Source organism: Amblyraja radiata, chromosome 3 (genome assembly GCF_010909765.2).
Source record: "Amblyraja radiata isolate CabotCenter1 chromosome 3, sAmbRad1.1.pri, whole genome shotgun sequence".
NCBI lineage: Eukaryota > Metazoa > Chordata > Chondrichthyes > Rajiformes > Rajidae > Amblyraja > Amblyraja radiata.
Window position 1 is genome coordinate 56,758,549 of NC_045958.1, and position 19,083 is coordinate 56,777,631.

The window sequence follows — 19,083 nt, forward strand, 5'->3', positions numbered from 1 at the left end:
AGAAAATGTTGTGTATTGCATTTTGTATTTTCATCCAATTCATCTATCCTGCTAAACCTTTCCTCACAATGCCCTCATCCCAAGAATCAATGAAGTGAGCATTCCTCGAGTTGCCTGCAAGATAGGGTTATAAAATAAAGGGCCTGTCCCACGGGTGTCATTTGCTCGTAATTTACGTAACATCATTTATGCGTCACGACACATAAAATTACAAGCAATCTGTTGAAGGGACTCAGCGAGTCGCACAGTATCTGTGGATGGATAGGAATGCTTGATGTTTCGGGTTGAAAGCTGGTATTAGTAAGGAGAGAGGAGTAGGGAAATTAGCCAGTTTAAAAAAAGAGAAGGGGTGTGGAGAGATATAAGTGAGAGGTAATTGGTGAATTGGGAAGGGGTAAAGGATAACAGACATATGGAGTCACGTACAGGAGAGGGATGGATGGAGTTGGGAGAATGGATGGCAGCAGACAGAAGAGAAAAATAGAGGGGGAAAAAGGCTTATGGAGAATGTAGGGATGAGACTGGAGACAGTTGCTGGAAGGTCATAAAGGGGCTGTCCCACTGCGGCCACCTAATCTGCGATTTAAGAAGAGTGTCTTCGACCTCCAATCTCGAGGGCACTCGCCTGGAAAACCTCGAACTGGATCGACTGTCAGCGTTGAAACCGCAAGCTGGATCGACCGACCGCACACACACACACACACACACACACACACACACACACACACACACACACACACACACACACACACACACACACACACACACACACACACACACACACACACACACACACACACACACACACACACACACACACACACACACACACACACACACACACACACACACACACACACACACTCATCGCAAAGGCCGGGGCAGGGAAAGCGGAGGAGCGCTGTCTGAAATTGAGACCCGCGATGAAGAGGAAGGTAAAAGATGACTGCACAGTAATGGTAAGTCCTTTAGAGAGTGCGGAGATTGGGGGGAGAGATGGGGAGATGGGGGGAGAGAAGAAGGGGGGGAGAGGAGAAGGGGGGGGAGAGGAGAAGGGGGGGAGAGGAGAAGGGGGGGAGAGGAGAAGGGGGGGAGAGGAGAAGGGGGGGAGAGGAGAAGGGGGGGAGAGGAGAAGGGGGGGGAGAGGGGAAGGGGGGGGAGAGGAGAAGGGGGGAGAGGAGAAGGGGGGGAGAGGAGAAGGGGGGGAGAGGAGAAGGGGGGGGGAGAGGAGAAGGGGGGGAGAGGAGAAGGGGGGGAGACACTTTTAAGAAGTATAATAAAGTTTAGCGGGCATTTTACCTACCAGTCGGTTTTCCTTGGTCCTGAAAACTCCAACAAGCCAATCAAAATGCCCGGTCAGCGAAGAAGATTGCCTACAGCTGCCCTAGACTGGTTGTAACTAAATAGCGACCCCACTCCACTGCACTACGAGTTAAAAAGAATCATGCCGAACAAATTTTACTCACGGAAAATCTTTCAACATGCTGAAAAAATTTCCGCGACCTAGGTCAAGTCAAGCCAAGTCAAGTTATTTGTCACGAGGTGTGCAGTGAAATTAAAAGTGGCAATGCCTGCGGAATCTGCAACAAACTACAAAACAGAATCAGTAATTACATATTGGTGAGAAAAAACCCCAGCAATTAAAAAAAGACACCACACAACAGTAGATTGGAACAGTAAAGTTAGTCCCTGGTGAGATAAGAGTTTGCAGTCCTAATGGCCTCTGGGAAGAAACTCCTTCTCATCCTCTCTGTTTTCACAGCATGACAGCGGAGGTGTTTGCCTGACCGTAGCAGCTGGAACAGTCCATTGCTGGGGTAGAATGGGTCCCCCATAGTGTGGCTGGCTCTGGATCTGCACCTTCTGATGTATAATTCCTGCAGAGGGGCGAGTGTAGTTCCCATAGTGCGTTCGGCCAAACGCACTACTCTCTGCAGAGCCTTCTTGTCCTGGGCAGAGCAGTTCCCAAACCAGATTGTGATGTTTGCGGACAAGATGCTTTCTACAGCCGCTGAGTAGAAGCACTGAAGGATCCTCAGAGAGACCCTGAGTTTTCTCAGCTGCCTGAGGTGGTAAAGGCGCTGTCTTGCCTTACTCACCAGTGCAGCAGCGTGTGATGTCCATGTCAGATCCTCTGAGATTTGGACTCCCAGGTATTTAAAGCAGCTCACCCTATCCACAGTATCCCCAATTATCTTCAGTGGTGTGTATGTCCTCGGATGTTGTGCCTTCCTAAAGTCTATGATCAGCTCCTTAGTTTTTTTGACATTCAAGAGGAGGCTGTTGTCCTGACACTAGAGTGCCAGATCAGCCACCTCTTCCCAGTAGGCCTTCTCATTATTTACGGTGATCAGGCCCACCACCACAGTATCATCAGCAAATTTGATTATAGAGTTGGAGCTGAACCTAGCCACCCAGTCATGTGTGTACAGGGAATGTAGGTACATGTGTGTAGGGGGCTGAGGACACAACCCTGGAGGGATCCTGTGTTCAGGGTGAGGGTCTTTGATGTATTTCCTCCCATCTTGACTACCTGGGGCCTGAAGGTGAGAAAGTCCAGGACCCAGGCACACAGGTGAGTGTTAAGTCCCAGTTCCAGCAGCTTCTCAGCCAGTCTGGTGGGGACTATCGTGTTGAAGGCTGAACTGTAGTCAATGAACAGCATCCTCACTGAGCTGAGGCCGCGAGTATTCAAGAACTTCCCTCGAGCATGAAGGAAAGTTCCAGTGACCTCCTAGGACCACCTGTCGAACATGCTGGGAGTTTGTCAAGCGCAAACTCGTCTAAACTCGCAGATTAGGTTGCCGCAGTGGGACAGCCCCTTAAGGAGCAACAAAAGATGGAAATTACATTTTCTACAGTAGTCCAACACTGTCTTACCTATATCAATATCCCTGCTTTTGTAGATAAGCATTTTATTCACCATCTAATGATTTGATGCCAGTGCACACTAATTCTGCATAATTCTAACAGCAGACATCCAAATTTCTATGCACGCCAAGATTTAATCTCTTTTTTCAATCTCTTACCTTGCAGGAGATGCAATTGTTTTCTGGGTTGTATCTCCGATCGCTCTGCGACCTAAAATCGTGGAGCTGGAGGCCTTGCTCAGGACTGACTTTGAGCCCCACCGCAGGGTGTGGACTTACCATCGGAGCCGATCCCTTGCTTGGGATCGACGCTCCAACCACGGCCTGCGGACTTTAACATCCAGGAGTTCGTAGTCTCGGGTAGAGGCCGTAGATGTAGGGAGCTCCAACGACGCAGAAGATGCGACAAGCCCCGACCTGGGGTCCGATCGCTCAGCGCAGGGAGCTGAGATCCCCCAGATACAAGAGCTTGATCGCCTCGACGCGGAGGTCCCTCCGCCAGCTAAGGGGAGTTAAGATTGTCCCGTCAACGGAAGGCTCAAGGCCCCTGACCATGGGAGAGCAATGAAGGGAAGAGATTGAACTTTTTATTTTGCCGTTCATCACAGTGAGGAATGTGGAGGAGTCACTGTGGTGGATGTATATGGTAAAATGTATTTTGTGTGTTCTGTTGCTTTTTACTAGTATGACTGTATGGCAAATCAAATTCCTCGTATGTTGCAAAACATACTTGGCTAATAAAGTATGATTCTGATTCTGATTATTCTACTGCATTCTTTCCTACACATTTAATCTGTCTATATTGTGGCAGATAACAATGGGTTCGGACTGACACTCGCAGTAGGGTGAACTCACGTGGAATATTTCATTGACAGTGGTAAGGAAGCCCAGGACTGCATTGGGTTGCTGTTCCTTGCCTTCAGAACCCACAGACAGTGACGCTGCCAATCTCAGACTTGCCCCGTATCTTAATCCTGAAGTTTCAAAGGAGGCTTTGCGATCTCAGGCTTATCCTAGCAGCTCAACTTTGGGGTTTGATGAGGCAACACTGGCAGTCTCTGGATTATCCTGGTGGCTCTGTTTTTGAACTGTGTGTCCCTCATTATCTGTGGGTGGAAAAAGGCTCATGTGTCACAGGATTGCCTCAGCCAATCATTCAGAGTCTCAATAGATACTGGGTGTCTAGAGCTTCATCCCTGTAGCTCAGTCTTGACCATACAGTTGCATTGTAGCTTTGGGTTTGTCTGAGTGGCTCAGTATTCCTTGATCCTGCAACAGGGGAACATGGTTAACAGGGTGGTGCCCCATTTTCTATATACTCTCTTTCACTTCTGATTCTACCCTCTCCTTTGGCTGGAATGCCTAGGCTTTATAAGAAGTCTGATGGTGTCCAGGTGGCCAATTTGATGTCAGCTAATTGGACAGGGCTGTTAGCAATGATGCTGGGGATTGGCCTCTCCCGGCCTGTCAGCCGGTGAGAGAGATCAGAGTGGCATCCGAGGGAGGGGTTGCTGTCTCATTCCCCACCCCCCCCCCCCCCCCCCCCCCCCCTCCACCGATTATCCCTGGACTTTCCAGCAGCAAATTGTCTAATTAGTTAGTAAAATATCTCCAATAGCAAAAAAATACTTGGAGACCTGTGAAGATGCCGAGTTCTACAATGAATGCACCGATGGCAGTACACTTGCTCAGCAATTAGGTCACAAGATGATTTAATGCCTAGTTTTCCATTGCAAGAGAAGTCCTTCTGAATGATACTCCAGCTACAAGATGGAGACTGGGTTAGCACATCCAATAAAAACAAGAAGAAAACATTGGAAACAGTAGCAACCCTCTATTTGATTGTCTTCTTCAATCATGCAAGTAGCCAGTGTGGTCTTGTCCACATTCTCCACCAATGTGGCATCAGGGATAACGGCAGGTCTGGCAGTGACCCCACCGACACTCGCAGTAGAGTGAACTCACCTGATATATTTTATTTGCAGTGGTAAGGAAATCCAGGGGAGCTTATGGGTGGGGGGGGCTGTCCATCGCCGTCAGGACACATGTGTTGTGGCACTGACAAACTCGAATTTGTCCTGCAGCTCATAAAGTTTCAAAAGAGGAGGCTTGGCGATCTCAAGTTTCTCCTTGTAGATCACCCTTGCCTCAAGGGGAGATGCTGCCAGTCTCAGGCTAAACCAGGCGGCTCAAATTTGGGGTTTGAAGAGGCAATGATGGCAGACTCTGGATTGTCCTTGCTCTTGCTTCCTATACTCCTCCCTCTCCATACAACCTTTTCTCACCATACCCTTGTTAGTGTCTTCCTTATCAACTGACTTTAGTATTCTCAATGCATCACAGGCTTAATAATAGTTTTTTTTGAGTGAGACTGCAGTAAAAATCATATCTGACAAAAAGCTAAAGTATTAAAGACCATTTAAGATCAGTTAGGTCATGGAAGAATAGGGCTAAAAATTCATTTATTTGATTGTGACTGGAGAGAGATTGTATTGTCTGCCTTCAGATGGTACAAGAAACGTACGCCTACAGGCATTAAATAAAATCCTTGGCCAGATCCTCTGACAAAATAATGGTGAGGTTAATGCTACTCCATGCAATCTTTGTGGAAATGGTAGAGCAAAACGGTTTGCATGATTAAATGCCAATATCCAAAAGATGTGCATTTGCTTCAGGAAAGTGACACTTTCTCCATCTGTTTCACCAGTGAAATGCATTGAATGTCATTGAATATCATCACTATGCCATACTTGCACAGATACTGCGATTTAAACTAATTACAGAGAGTTAGAATAGAATAGGGATAGAATAGAATGCCTTTTATTGTCATTCAAACAGCTTGGTTTGAACGAAATTACATTTTCTACAGTCTTAACAATTACAAAAAAACCCAAGACCCACACTTAACACACTTTACACAAACATCCATCACAGTGAATCTCAAACACCTCCTCACTGTGATGGAAGACAAAACTCTTCTCTCTTCCTTTGTTCTTCTCCCCCGGTTCAGCAGTCCAACTGCAGCGCCGAGGGGAACTGGGGCTCCCGATGTTAAAGCCCCCGGCGATGGTAAGTCCCGCGGCCGCCGGCTCCACGATGTTAGGCCCAACGACATCGGAGACCTGACAGGGAAAAAGTTGGGTCCACGAACTGGGAAGAGATTAACGGTTTCCCCAACCCCCCCTCCTCCCCGCCCCCGCCCTGTTGCTTTTACAAACCCTTTTGTAAACTGGTTTCTCCTTGCTAAATATCCCAAAAAATGCAACTTTAAAGTGAACACTTGCCTCTGCCGAAGGCAGTGGAGGCCAATTCTCTGGATGCTTTCAAGAGAGAGTTATATAGAGCTCTTAAAGATAGCAGAGTCAAGGGATATGGGAAGGCAGGAACGGGGTACTGATTGTGGGTGATCAGCCATGATCACAGTGAATGGCGGTGCTGGCTCAAAGGGCCGAATGGCCTACTCCTGCACCTATTTTCTATGGTGTATTGTCTATTGACACTGACAGGAATTTTGACTATGTACCTTTTCATATTTTTCATTTCCCTCTCCTCTGACACTCAGTCTGAAGAAGGGTCTCGACCCAAAACACTACCTATTCCTTTTCTCCAGAGATGCTGCCTGACCCGCTGAGTTACTCCAGCTTTTTGTGTCTATCATTGGTGTAAACTAGCTTCTGCAGTTCCTTCCTACACATAAAACTACAACAGGTCTGATTGAACTTGGAAAGAAATGGAAGATTTTAGGCAAGATGGAAGAAAATGGTACCATCAGCTTATTTGAAAATTATATAATTCATGATTTACTTCAGTTTTGGTTTGCTTTGCATTATTTGTTTCCTTGTCATTAATGTCCCAGGCTCTTTGGACACAATGCCTATTTATCCTTGGATCTAAAATATGGATTTGGGATTAATTTTCCTCTTGACACCTAGGAATAAAATTAGCATTGTGGATCATCTGATCAACCTGACAACCATTTCCACTGTCACAATGAAATGCAGGGAATTGCCATAATGAATCAACAGATGGCAATTTGAAAACCAAACTTCTTGATGATTGATGTCATTTTTGCTTGGTGTAATGTTATATTGTGGGAATTCTAGTCCATAGCAACAACTGTGTGAAGTCACGTAACATTTTCAGAAAATGATTAGACTGATTGAATCAATTGAAATTAATTTAGAACTTCCTGAAGTAGCCTCTGACCTCAAAGAATGAATGGGATCTTCTAACCAAAGTTCAAGGTCAACAAAGCTAAGAATATTGAAAGTGGGTATGTTTTGTGAAAAAGGTTTCTGTTAGTGATGATGGTCATTCGAGTCTTTCATTTTGTGGGAATAAAATATAAAGGAATGAGTATTGCATTTGTAATTGCCTTCTTGAGATATGGTTCACACTTGTTTGTTCATGGATATAATAACTCTGAAAGGTGAATTTCATTCACAACAAACTGATTCATTAATTGTGCATGCTGGTAGCAGGAAAAGGGTTTTCCACCATAGTTGGAACTGAGCATAAATATCAGAAGAAGGGTCCAGACTGAGTCAGGCCCCAACCCAATATGCAGTCTATCCATTCCCTCCACGGAGCCTGTTCTGCGAGTTCCTCCAACTATTAGTGCATTTCTCAAGATTCCAGCATCTGCGGGAGAAATCTGCAGTTCCATGTGTCTCCAAAGCCTCTTGATACTCGGGTACATTTCACATCTAAAATGCCTATACTCACAGTTTTAGCATTGCTCACAATCTATGTTACTCTGGTTTTTGATCCTTTGAAATTAAGAATCTGTTTTGTTATAACATTTATTATTATTATTATTGCTTTATTTATATAGCACATTTTAAGTCAACTTGCATTGACACCAAAGTGCTTTACAGTAGCTTAGGTAGTTTTAAGGTAGCTCTGCAAAAAAATAAACCTTCAATGGATAGGTCAGACTGAAGTTTTATTTCTAGCTTTGCAACTCCAGCTTTAGACATAAGTGAACAGAAAAACTATTTGGAAGACCTGACTGAGAAGTTGTATAATGCTTGTTGCTGCCTGAACCTTCTGTACCTCAACCATTTTCTCTGATCTTAATCTTGTGAGTCGTTTATCATTTTAACTTCACAAATGAGTCTGAAACACCTTAAGATTTGTTATTAAATGTAAATACAGTGTGCAGAATGTCAGTTGAAAATTTCAATTTTCATTTCCAGAATTAATTTGTCCAGATGCTGTAACACATTTGGTCAATGGGTCTTCCATTCAAAGTGTGCTTTGCTTTGTTCTTTCACAAACACTTTCACATGATTTAAGATTTATAAAAGGAGCAATTATTGTTTCTCTTGAAATGCAGCACAATGCACAGGTCTCGAAGGGAAATGTTCACCAATAATTTATTCAATTATGTTTTTGGATTATTTGTCACTCGGTCGCATGGGCTTCATTATTATTCACAATTTCCAAAAACAGGTACCCTGGTGCTGGCTGCTTCTGCTGAATAATGCTACACATAATTGGTTGAGCTCAGGAATGCTGTCATCAGCTTTACGAAATCCCACTGCCCATTAAAGAAATTCACATTACTGATACTCTATTCAAAACAATGGCAATGCATTTCTGTCAAAATGACAAGGAGTTCTGGCCTCAGAACTTCCTTGATATTCAAATCTCAAGTTCAATCGTTCTGACACAATGTCAAGTATTTCTCCCTGAACACTACGTCATTAGACAGAGTATTCCCAAACTTTGCAAGTCTAGGCATGTTGTCAGCATCACAAAACACATGTATTGCAAGGTGTAAATAAACAGACATCTGGTTGCAATTTTGAGTCATCACTGCTTTGATCCAGAATCTGTATTTTTTCTTGCATGACAAGGTAATTGGAGATTTGAAGTACAGTTTTGCAATTGGTTCTGAACTAGGTGCATCATATCTACTCCAGCACACACTTTCACTGCAACAAGTTTGCTTCAATCCTTTTTTACATTGCTCACAGAAGTTGACATTTTTTTTTCTTTGTTTCTGTTTGACTCAGATTACCAACACTGGTTGACTATGTTCCTAAACGTTTCCGAAACGATCTTCCACATTTGACTGCCCACTTCTCACGTTACCAAAGACACATTACCACTAATTAGGTGAAACCTGACCGTCAGTCAACCTGCGTTTTATTTTACTCCCAGCTCAGATAATTTTAAGGTGTAAGAAGGAACTGCAGATGCGGGTTTAAACCAAAGATAGACACAAAATGCTGGAGTAACTCAGCGGGACAGGCAGCAGCTCTGGAGAGAAGGAATGAGTGACATACACTGCACAGAGCTAGTCAGGGAGGCAGAGGAATGACCCCGAGATTGTTTGTAGTTGGTTATTATTAGAGCCAGGATGTTTAGGCGCTAAAAAACTCTGAAATAGGCAGGCAAAAAGGCATAATAAAATTACAAAAAAAGACACGAAAAGGCATTTATTGACAAAAAAAGGCATAAAAGGGCATTTATTTCCACCGCCAGAATCTGGGTTAACAATGAGAATATAAAAGTATACTACATTGAATGACCAAAGTTGCATGGTTGCACATAATTACTAGCATTTTTCTCAAATTATCTGGTGTTAAACTATGCCGTCTATCAGACAGAATATGCTTCAGTTGTGAAAAACTTATTTCTACCTCAGCTGAGGTCACTGGTGCATACCTAAAACAAGCTACAGACTCTATACATGTCGATATCTTCTGCATTACAACTACCTTTGAGAACTTTAGCTACGTTTTCTATTTCTTCAAGATCTTTGTTAGCTAAAATCACTCTCTCACATTTTACTTGTTTGTCTACATCACCAGGAACTTTACAAATATCATCAGTTACTTTAGAAACATAGAAACATAGAAAATAGGTGCAGGAGTAGGCCATTCGGCCCTTCGAGCCTGCACTGCCATTCAATATGATCATGGCTGATCATCCAACTCAGTATCCTGTACCTGCCTTCTCTCCATACCCCCTGATCCCTTTAGCCACAAGGGCCACATCTAACTCCCTCTTAAATATAGCCAATGAACTGGCCTCAACTACCTTCTGTGGCAGAGAATTCCAGCGATTCACATTTCATATGAAAAATGTTTTTCTCATCTCGGTCCTAAAAGATTTCCCCCTTAACCTTTAACTGTGACTTGTTCTGGACTTCCCCAACATCGGGAACAATCTTCCTGCATCTTGCCTGTCCAACCCCTTTGTTGAAAACCTGCAATTTATTCACTAATGTTTCGCCGCATTTCTCAAGGGAAGTGATAGCTTGTGGGAAGTTTGCAAAATTGGAAGCAATAAACACAAGATCGCGGTGGAGGGACCTTTTCTGCATGATTTCACTGACGATCCTGACTGCAGTAGATTTGTCTTCTTCAAAACAGTTGACGATTTATTTTATCTTTTCAAAATTTGCAGCATAGCAGAATACAGCAGAGAGCCGTATACCCCACCTACTCAAAACGGGCTGAGGAGGTAGCGGAATCTCTGGTGCCAATTCCTTGAACTGCTTTGAGGAAGATTTTCTTGACATTGGAAACTAGGCAATCAACATTTGGAAACAAGCTACATATGTGCTTGGTAATTCTATGAAGTCCTTGAACTAAGCATGTCAAATTCAACATTTTGGGGAATAAAACTTTGTCACAAACAGAAGAACATTCACGTGTTTTATACCTTCTGGCCAAAGTACAGCAAGTGAAGATATAAACAACTGAACAATAGTTGAGCTGTTTGACTTCTCCAATTCTTCCGATGTCAACAAATACTCCTTTGATGGTTGACTTGCCTCCAGTGTACCGATTACCACATTGGCAACATATCTCCCCACAGCATCAGTTGTCTCGTCTATTGATATCCATATTTTGTTGCATGCAACTTCATCTCTAATTTTCTGCACAACAATGTTGAAGTTGCTGTCAACATATTTTTTCTGTAATGATGACTCGCTTGGTATATGTTCCTCTGTGTATTTCTCTAAAAAAATATAGTGAGGAGACAAGCTTTGGTATTTCGCTTGGGTAGTCTACACCGCAGCGGTATCAACATTGACCTCTAATTTTAGATAGCCTTTGTCTTCTCCCTCCTCCCCCTTCCCAGCTCTTCTTCTAGTCCTGCTGTCTCCACCTCTTCCTTTCATTTTCCTGCCCCCTCCCCCACATCAGTCTGAGGAAGGGCCTCAACACGAAATGTCGCCTATTACTTTTCTCCATAGATGCTGCCTCACCCGCTGAGTTTCTCCAGCATTTTTTATCTACGTTTGACTTTTCCGGCATCTGCAGGTCTTTCTTAAATAGATCTTGGAAAAGACTGAATCAGCGGGCAGCAGCACGAACGAATGAATGACTGACGGTGGCACCCCCGGTTTTGTCCCGGTGGTGGAAGTTTTCTTGTAAGTTATACTATGTTGACACATTAATAATAACATTAATATTAATGTATTAACATAGAAATGTCATTGTAATCATGGTAAAACTAGAGAAAATAGCACGACCTTTTGGCAAAATGGCAAAAAAAGGCTGATTTAGGCACTCGATCGTGAAAAAGGCATTATCTTGTTGAAATCATCAAAAAAGGAATGAAAAGGCATTTAAGGCATTTATGGCAAAATCCTGGCTCTAGTTATTATCGACTTCATAAGGAAATGTGTGGAGGAGGGTGATCCCACCAAAACCATCCGTGTTCCCCAACCCGATGGCTTGGATGACACAGGAGGTCTGTGACCTTCTGAGGTCCAGATTATGAACATTCTAGTCTGGCGATGCACATACATACCATAATTCCAGATAAGACCTCGATAGGGCCATCAGATAGGTTTAAAGAGACTTTCAGTCTAAATTGGAAGATGGGACGGACATTCGGAAACTGTGGCAGGGCAGGCATGCCATCACTTCCTACATTGAAATCAAGTGTCAGAGTTCAAGTGACAGTGTGACATGACTCCCGGATTAGCATGGCGTGTTCCACATGCTTCGAAAATGGAAAACACTGTTTTGCCTTCTTGAGCCCCCGAGCCCCATTGTAATCTTAGTCACCAAGGCCAAAATCAGAAGATTCTTCAGGAGGGTGAACTCTCAGAAAGCATCTGGACCTGATGGCGTACCTGGTCACATCCTCAAATTCCGTGCTGACCAACTGGCTGGAGTTTTTGCGGACATCTTCAACTTCTTATTTTAGAGGTCTGAGATTCCCAACTGCTTTAAAAGGTCATCCATAATATTGGTGCTCAAGAAGAGTAAGGAGACATGCCTTAATGACTAGCAATCTGTGGCACTGACACCCGTGATGATGAACTGCTTTGAGAGGTTGGTCATGACGCATCTTCAAGAACCTGGACGCACTACAATTTGCCCACTGCCACAATAGATCAAAAGGGGATAGATCTCACTGGCTCTCCACTCTGCACTGGACCACTTGGACAATAAAAACATACATGTCATATGTTGTCAAGCTGTTGTTAATTGACCACCATTCGGGGGTTCAACACCATCATCTTCTCCACAGTTGGTACCAAGCTTCAGGAACTGGGTCGCTGCGCATCCCTTTGCAAGTTGTTACCAATTCAAAGTCAGAGTCAATTTTATTCGTCACATGCACCCGAAGGTGCAGTGAAATGAATTTGCTAGCAGCGAGAGAACACACAATACACAATAGAATTTAACACAAACATCAACCACAGCATTCTTCACTGTGGTGGAAGGCAACAAAGTTCAGTCAGTCTTCCTCCTTTGTTCATTTGTATTCGGGGCCATAAACCCTCCATAGTCACCGCTACGGACAGCCCGATGTACAGGCACTCCCATCGGGTTGATCGACACTCCAAAGTCGGGATGGTCAAACACACTCCGCGGCTTGCACTGCCTGATTCAGTACTTTCCTACTGGAGACCGCAGCTTCAGGATGTTATAGGCCGCAGGCCGGTGGTCGGAGCTCTTCTCTGGCAATCTCCGGCAAGGGACAAGTCCACTCCAAGTCCAAACAAGGGACAAGTCCAAGCAAGGGACAACTCCGACAAGTCCACTCCTCGCCCGCAGCTAGAAGCTCTGCAGACCACAGCCCCATGATGCCAAAGTCACCAGGCCAGCGATCGGAGCACTCCTCTCTGACGACCTCCATTAAGGGTTCGCCCCGCTCTGCGATGGACAAAGTCCACGCTGCGCCTGCTGCTGAAGCTCTGGGCCCAACTCTGGGAAAGGCTGCACCAATCCATGCAGTTAGGCTGCGAGGAAGGCGACATGGAAAAAGTCACCTTTCCGTCGAGGAGGTGACCGAAAACTGTCCCCCCCTTTACCCCACCCCCCCCCCCCCCCTACACAAGACACACCAATAGAGACACCTAAACTAACATTGGACACACCAAAAAATAAAAACAAAGCCGAAATAACGAAGACACTGCTGGCAGGGCAGCCGACTCGAAGTGCCCCCCACCAACCAATTCGTACTGATTATGATGTGTTGATGAGTAAGCCGAGGATCATATTCATTTGGCAACAACACTATGATTTGGCAACAACACTTCCTCCTCGGTAGCCATCGGCACAGGAGCACCTCAAGGCTGTGTGCTCAGTCCCCTGCCCTACCCACTGTATAGCCATGACTGTGTAGCCAGACAGAGTTGCAACTCCATCTTTAAATTCACCAACAACATCACCATTGCTGGATGAATTATGGGTAATGATGATGCAGAGTATAAAAGTGAGCTTGATCGTCTCATTGAATGGTGCCAGAACAACAACCTTGCTTTCAACATCAGTGAGACAAAGGATCTTATTGTTGACTTTAGATGAGGAAGGCTGAGGGTCTACAAATGTGTCTTCATCTACAGTTCGATGATGGTGAGGCAACAACTTCAAGTTCCTGCTTATGCGTATCTCAAAAGATCTGTTCTGGCCCAAGCACATTGATGCGATCATAAAGAGAGCCCATCAATGCCTCTACTTCTTCAGAAGATTGTGGAGATTCGGTATGTCAACAAACTATCTTGAACTTGTGCAGGTGTACGGTAGAGAGCCTATTTGACTGTTGCATCTTGTCTTGGTTCAGCAACCCCTAGTTCGTCCAGGAAATAAAATTAGAAAAAGCGGTGAACATTGTCCATCCTTCATGGTTACTGACCTCCCCACCATCAAAAGGATCTATAGGAAGCACTATCTCAAAAAGGCAGCCAGCATCAACAGAGACCAACATCACTCTGGCCATGCTCTTATTTTACTCCCGCCATCGCGACTAAGATAAAAACTATGACCTCCTGGTTCAAGAATGCTTTTTCCCATCAACCACCAGACTGGTGGCACCAGCAATGGCTGCCTCACCAACAGTCTCTCTGTCCCTTCCTTCTTTGTTGCTTCATAGTATGTGTTAAATGTATATTTTAGTGTTATTTAGCTTGTTTTGTGTGGGGTTTGGGGTGGGGGGGAGTTTGGGGGAAACTTTTTTTAATCGCTTACCTGAACGGAGATAGGATTTTTTTCCATATCGTATCTCTGTCCACACTGCGGCCTAACATCGAGGAGTTGGCGGCCTCTGCTGGAGACCGACTTCGAGAGCTCCAACCTCAAGAGCCTGCAGACGTTAACATCATGGAGCTCGCGGTCTCGGGTTAGAGACCGGCTTTGGGAGTTCAAGCCGCATGAGCTTCAACCACCCCAACGCAGGAGCTTCGATAGCCCCGACGCAGGAGCTTTGACCGCTGGCTGCGGGAGCTTCGATAGCCCCGACGCAGGAGCTTTGACCGCTGGCTGCGGGAGCTTCGATAGCCCCGACGCAGGAGCTTTGACCGCTGGCTGCGGGAGCTTCGATAGCCCCGACGCAGGAGCTTTGACCGCTGGCTGCGGGAGCTTCGATCACCCCGACGGATGGTTCGACTGCCCTGACCGCGGGAGAATAAAGAGGGAAGAAAATTAGACTTTATTGCCTTCCATCACATTGAGGAATGTGGGGAATCAGCTGAGGTTGATGTTTATGTTAACTTTTTTGTAGTTATGTGTCATTGCTTTTTTTTTGTATAACTGTATGGTAATTCGAATATCACTGTAACTTAATTGGTACACGTGACAATAAAAGACCTTTGAAACCTTTGAGGCTATTGAAAACCACAAACACCCAACCAAACTACAAACTGTCTTGTTTGTTCTAGGAACTTTGGGCTTTTGTTTTCTTTTGCATTAATAGACAATAGACAATAGGTGCAGGTGGAGGCCATTCAGCCCTTCAAACCAGCACAGCCATTTAATCTGATCATGGCTGATCATCCACAATCAGTACCCCGTTCCTGCCTTCTCGTCATATCCCCTGACTCCGCTATCTTTAAGAGCTCTACCTAACTCTCTCTTGAAAGCATCCAGAGAATTGGCCTCCACCGCCCTCTGTGACAGAGAATTGGGGTTTATTACATATCAGACCTTTTTTTTTGGTTTGTTTATTATGTGTGAGGAAAGAGTTAATAGACATGGTTGATTTAGACTAGGGATAGAAAAATATAACTTAGAAAGAAATAAGATGTCAGCAGAAGCCAGACTGCTAGTAGAATAGAAAGTAACGATATAAAGAACAGAGAGAAATTCTAGATAAAAAGTAGCAACAGAAATACTTCAGTAGAAGTTTGGGTGGACGTTCCACGACGTTCTCGTGGGAATCTGGGTTTTATGTTATGATTGGAAGAAGCTCAATGGGTGTGAAAATAGTGAAAAGAAATGTATAAAGATAGAAGACATCCCGATCCTCGGTGTGCCTCTAGGGGACATCAGCGGAGAGGCACCTATTCTGCAGAATATGAAATTAATAAAAACACTTCTTTGTCTGAATTTGTCTCAAGAGCATTTGTGATTTTTGAATCTCACAACTTGGGGGCTCGTTTCCGAGATCAAATACTCTGGACAGCTGACGGGAGTAGACGGACGAAGGGAAGGTGCACCCTGCTGAGTTCAGCGGTCTCAGACTCCTTGCTTACCGTCGGCTGTTTAAGCAGTAGTATCCGGACCACACAGAGACTCGACAAAGAAGTGGGATTAGTCGGAAATCGCGAAAAATCAATCGAGTAATTCCAGTGCATGGAACCCAGGTAGGAAAATTACTATTAAGTACTTCCTGGGCTATTGAGAATGATGAACACGGTACGATGAACACGGTATTGAGAATATAAGACCTTGTGGTTAACGCCCTGAAGGATTCAGGGGGCTGCAAGGCAAACCCAGAAGGGAGGGGAAAAGGCTGTGGGCCAAATCCCCGCATTCTGCCCAATAGTCCGTTGGGGCAAATGCTGGACCCTGGAGGACAGGAAATACCCAGGGGTTGGAGAAGCCAACAATGATAAGTTATAGTCAGTTGGGGAAAATGCAGAGCTGCATATGGGCAGGAGATACCCACAGAAAATGCAGAGCCGGAGGGGGCCAAAATACCCAAGGGAAAGAGAAAACAGGGGCCGAAGATCACCCGGCCAACAGGACGGGGAGTCAAAGGGCAGAAGGGGAAGATAAGAAGTTCGGTAGAAATTAGGCCCCTGAGGGAGGTACCTAGGAGAGGACCCTGAGGGAGAAGGGAGTTTGCCTCCTTGAAGATTCATTAGGTCTGACGAGAACAGTTAGATCAATTCTTGAGAGACAGGAAAATTCCTGAGACAGGATGATAAGGGAGTTACTCCCGAAAGTAGCAGATAAGACGGCAGAGGCCGCGAAAGGGGGATGTTTGTAACAAATGGTTGAAATGAGCAAGTTGTAAAATTGAACACAGACGCCCCGTGGCGGAGGTGGGAAGTCCCACTGTGTTTGGGCCGTAGGGGATTGCGAACAAGCTGCAAAAATGAACTCTTTGTATCCTGGTAACCTGAAAAAGAGAAGTTGTAAAAATCGTTTCTTGATGTTCTTTTAGATTTCTTGTCAGTAAAATTAACTGGAAATAAGTTAATTGATGAAACATGACCAGCTTTTATGTTGTTTTATGGTAGACATACAAGTTGAGAAACACAGAGAGAGAGAGAGAGAGAGAGAGAGAGAGAGAGAGAGAGACAGACACAGAGACACAGAGAGAGAGAGAGAGAGAGAGAGAGAGAGAGAGAGAGAGAGAGAGAGAGAGAGAGAGAGAGAGACAGACACAGAGACAGCCAGACAGAGAGAGAGAGATTTTATTTATTTAGCGAATGCAAAGTCCTTTAGCCAAGCAGTTGCCTCTTGATCTGCTGTATGAAGGGTGACAAGTCCTCCTTTGAGTCTTTGTTGAAGGCATGCTTCAATGATGTGTTGTAAGGGAGTGCCACAAGCACACCATGGGGTTGGGCTGTTGCCCCATTTGTGAAGGCTGGCCAAGCAGGGGCCATGTCCAATCCTGAATCTATTCAGCGTCGAGAGAGAGAGAGAGAGAGAGAGACAGACAGACACACAGAGAGAGAGAGAGGCACAGACACAGACAGAAAGAGAAAGAGAAAGGATGCCTTCTGGAGCTGTCCGCTGGCAACAGAGAGTAGAGACTTATTCGCCTTTGAGTGGGAAAACCTAAAAACCGGGCGAAAGCAACAATTCCGGTGGGCGGTGCTCCCTCAAGGTTTTACAGAATCACCAAATTTATTCGGCCAATTTTTAGAGCAGGTATTGGAGGATTTCCCAGGTCACGGGGAAACGCAACTATTACAGTATGTGGATGACCTCCTTTTGTCAGGAGAGAGAGAAGAGGAAGTAAGGGACGCCACAATAAGCATGTTAAACTTCTTGGGAAGGAAGGGGTTAAGAGTGTCTCGTAACAAGCTTCAAATTGTGAAACAAGAGGTAAAATATCTGGGACATCTGATAAGTGGAGGAAAGGGACGAATAAACCCCGAAAGGATAGCTGGGATCACGGGAGTACCACTACCAAAGAATAAGAAAGAGAACCGAAAATTCCTGGGATTGATAGGATACTGTCGACTGTGGATAGATGATTACTCCAGACAAGTAAAATTCCTGTATGATAAATTGGGAGAAGAAAAAGACAAAGTTCAGTGGACCCCAGAACAGGAGGTGGAATTTGGGAAATTAAAGAACAGTTTGATTACTGCTCCCGTGTTGGCTCTGCCCTCAGTAGAACAACCTTTCCACAAGGGGGTGGCACTAGGGGTACTCACCCAGAAAAGAGGGGGAAATCGACAGCCAGTGGCCTTCCTCTTGAAAATATTAGATCCAGTCTCCAGGGGATGGCCGGGATGCATACAAGCGGTAGCAGCTACCGCAATATTGGTGGAAGAGAGTAGGAAATTAACCTTTGGAGGCACTCTGGTTGTTTCTACACCACACACAGTAAGAACCATACTCACTCAGAAATCCAACAGATGGTTAACAGACTCTAGACTTTTGAAGTATGAGGCCATCCTGATGGAAAAAGACGATTTGATGATAATTACGGATAAGAACCTTAACCCGTCCCAATTCCTGTATCCAGCAGAGAAACAGGGTGACAAGGAAGAGGGCCCAGTACACTGCTGTAGTGAAATAATAGATTTACAGACAAAAAGTAGTGAAGACTTAGAAGAGCAACCTCTGGCTGAGGGCAGCCGGTGGTTTATAGATGGATCCTCCAGGTGCATAGGTGGAAAAAGACATAGTGGGTACGGTATAGTGAACGGGGAAACTATGGAGGAAATTGAAAGTGGCAGGCTGCCTGGTAGTTGGTCAGCTCAATCTTGTGAATTATATGCATTAATGAGAGCTTTAGAATTATTGGAGGGGAAGGAAGGAACAGTATATACCGATTCAAAATACGCTTTTGGAGTAGTACACACCTTTGGGAAGATCTGGAAAGAGCGAGGAATGATAACAACTCGAGGTAAAGAATTAGCGCATGAGCAATTGGTAGGACAGACACTGGAAGCCTTGCAAAAACCAGAACGAATAGCCATTGCACATGTGGCAGGGCATCAGAAGGGTAACACCCTGGAGGCCAGAAGAAATAGGGTAGTGGATGAGGTTGCAAAAAGAGCAGCCACAGAACAGATGGTAGAAATGAAGTCACTAATACCTTTAAGGGAACCAGAGGAAAAGATACCTATCTTTAGTGAGAAAGAACAGGAAAACATGAAAGAAATGGGGGCTCAGCGTACTTCAAATGGGAAATGGTGGACACCAAATGGAAAGCAGCTATTGAACAAAGAAATAATGAGGGAGTTATTAGGGAGATTACATGGACAAAGCCATTGGGGAACACAAGCCCTCTGTGACACCCTCCTCAGAACCTACGCTTGCTGTGGGAT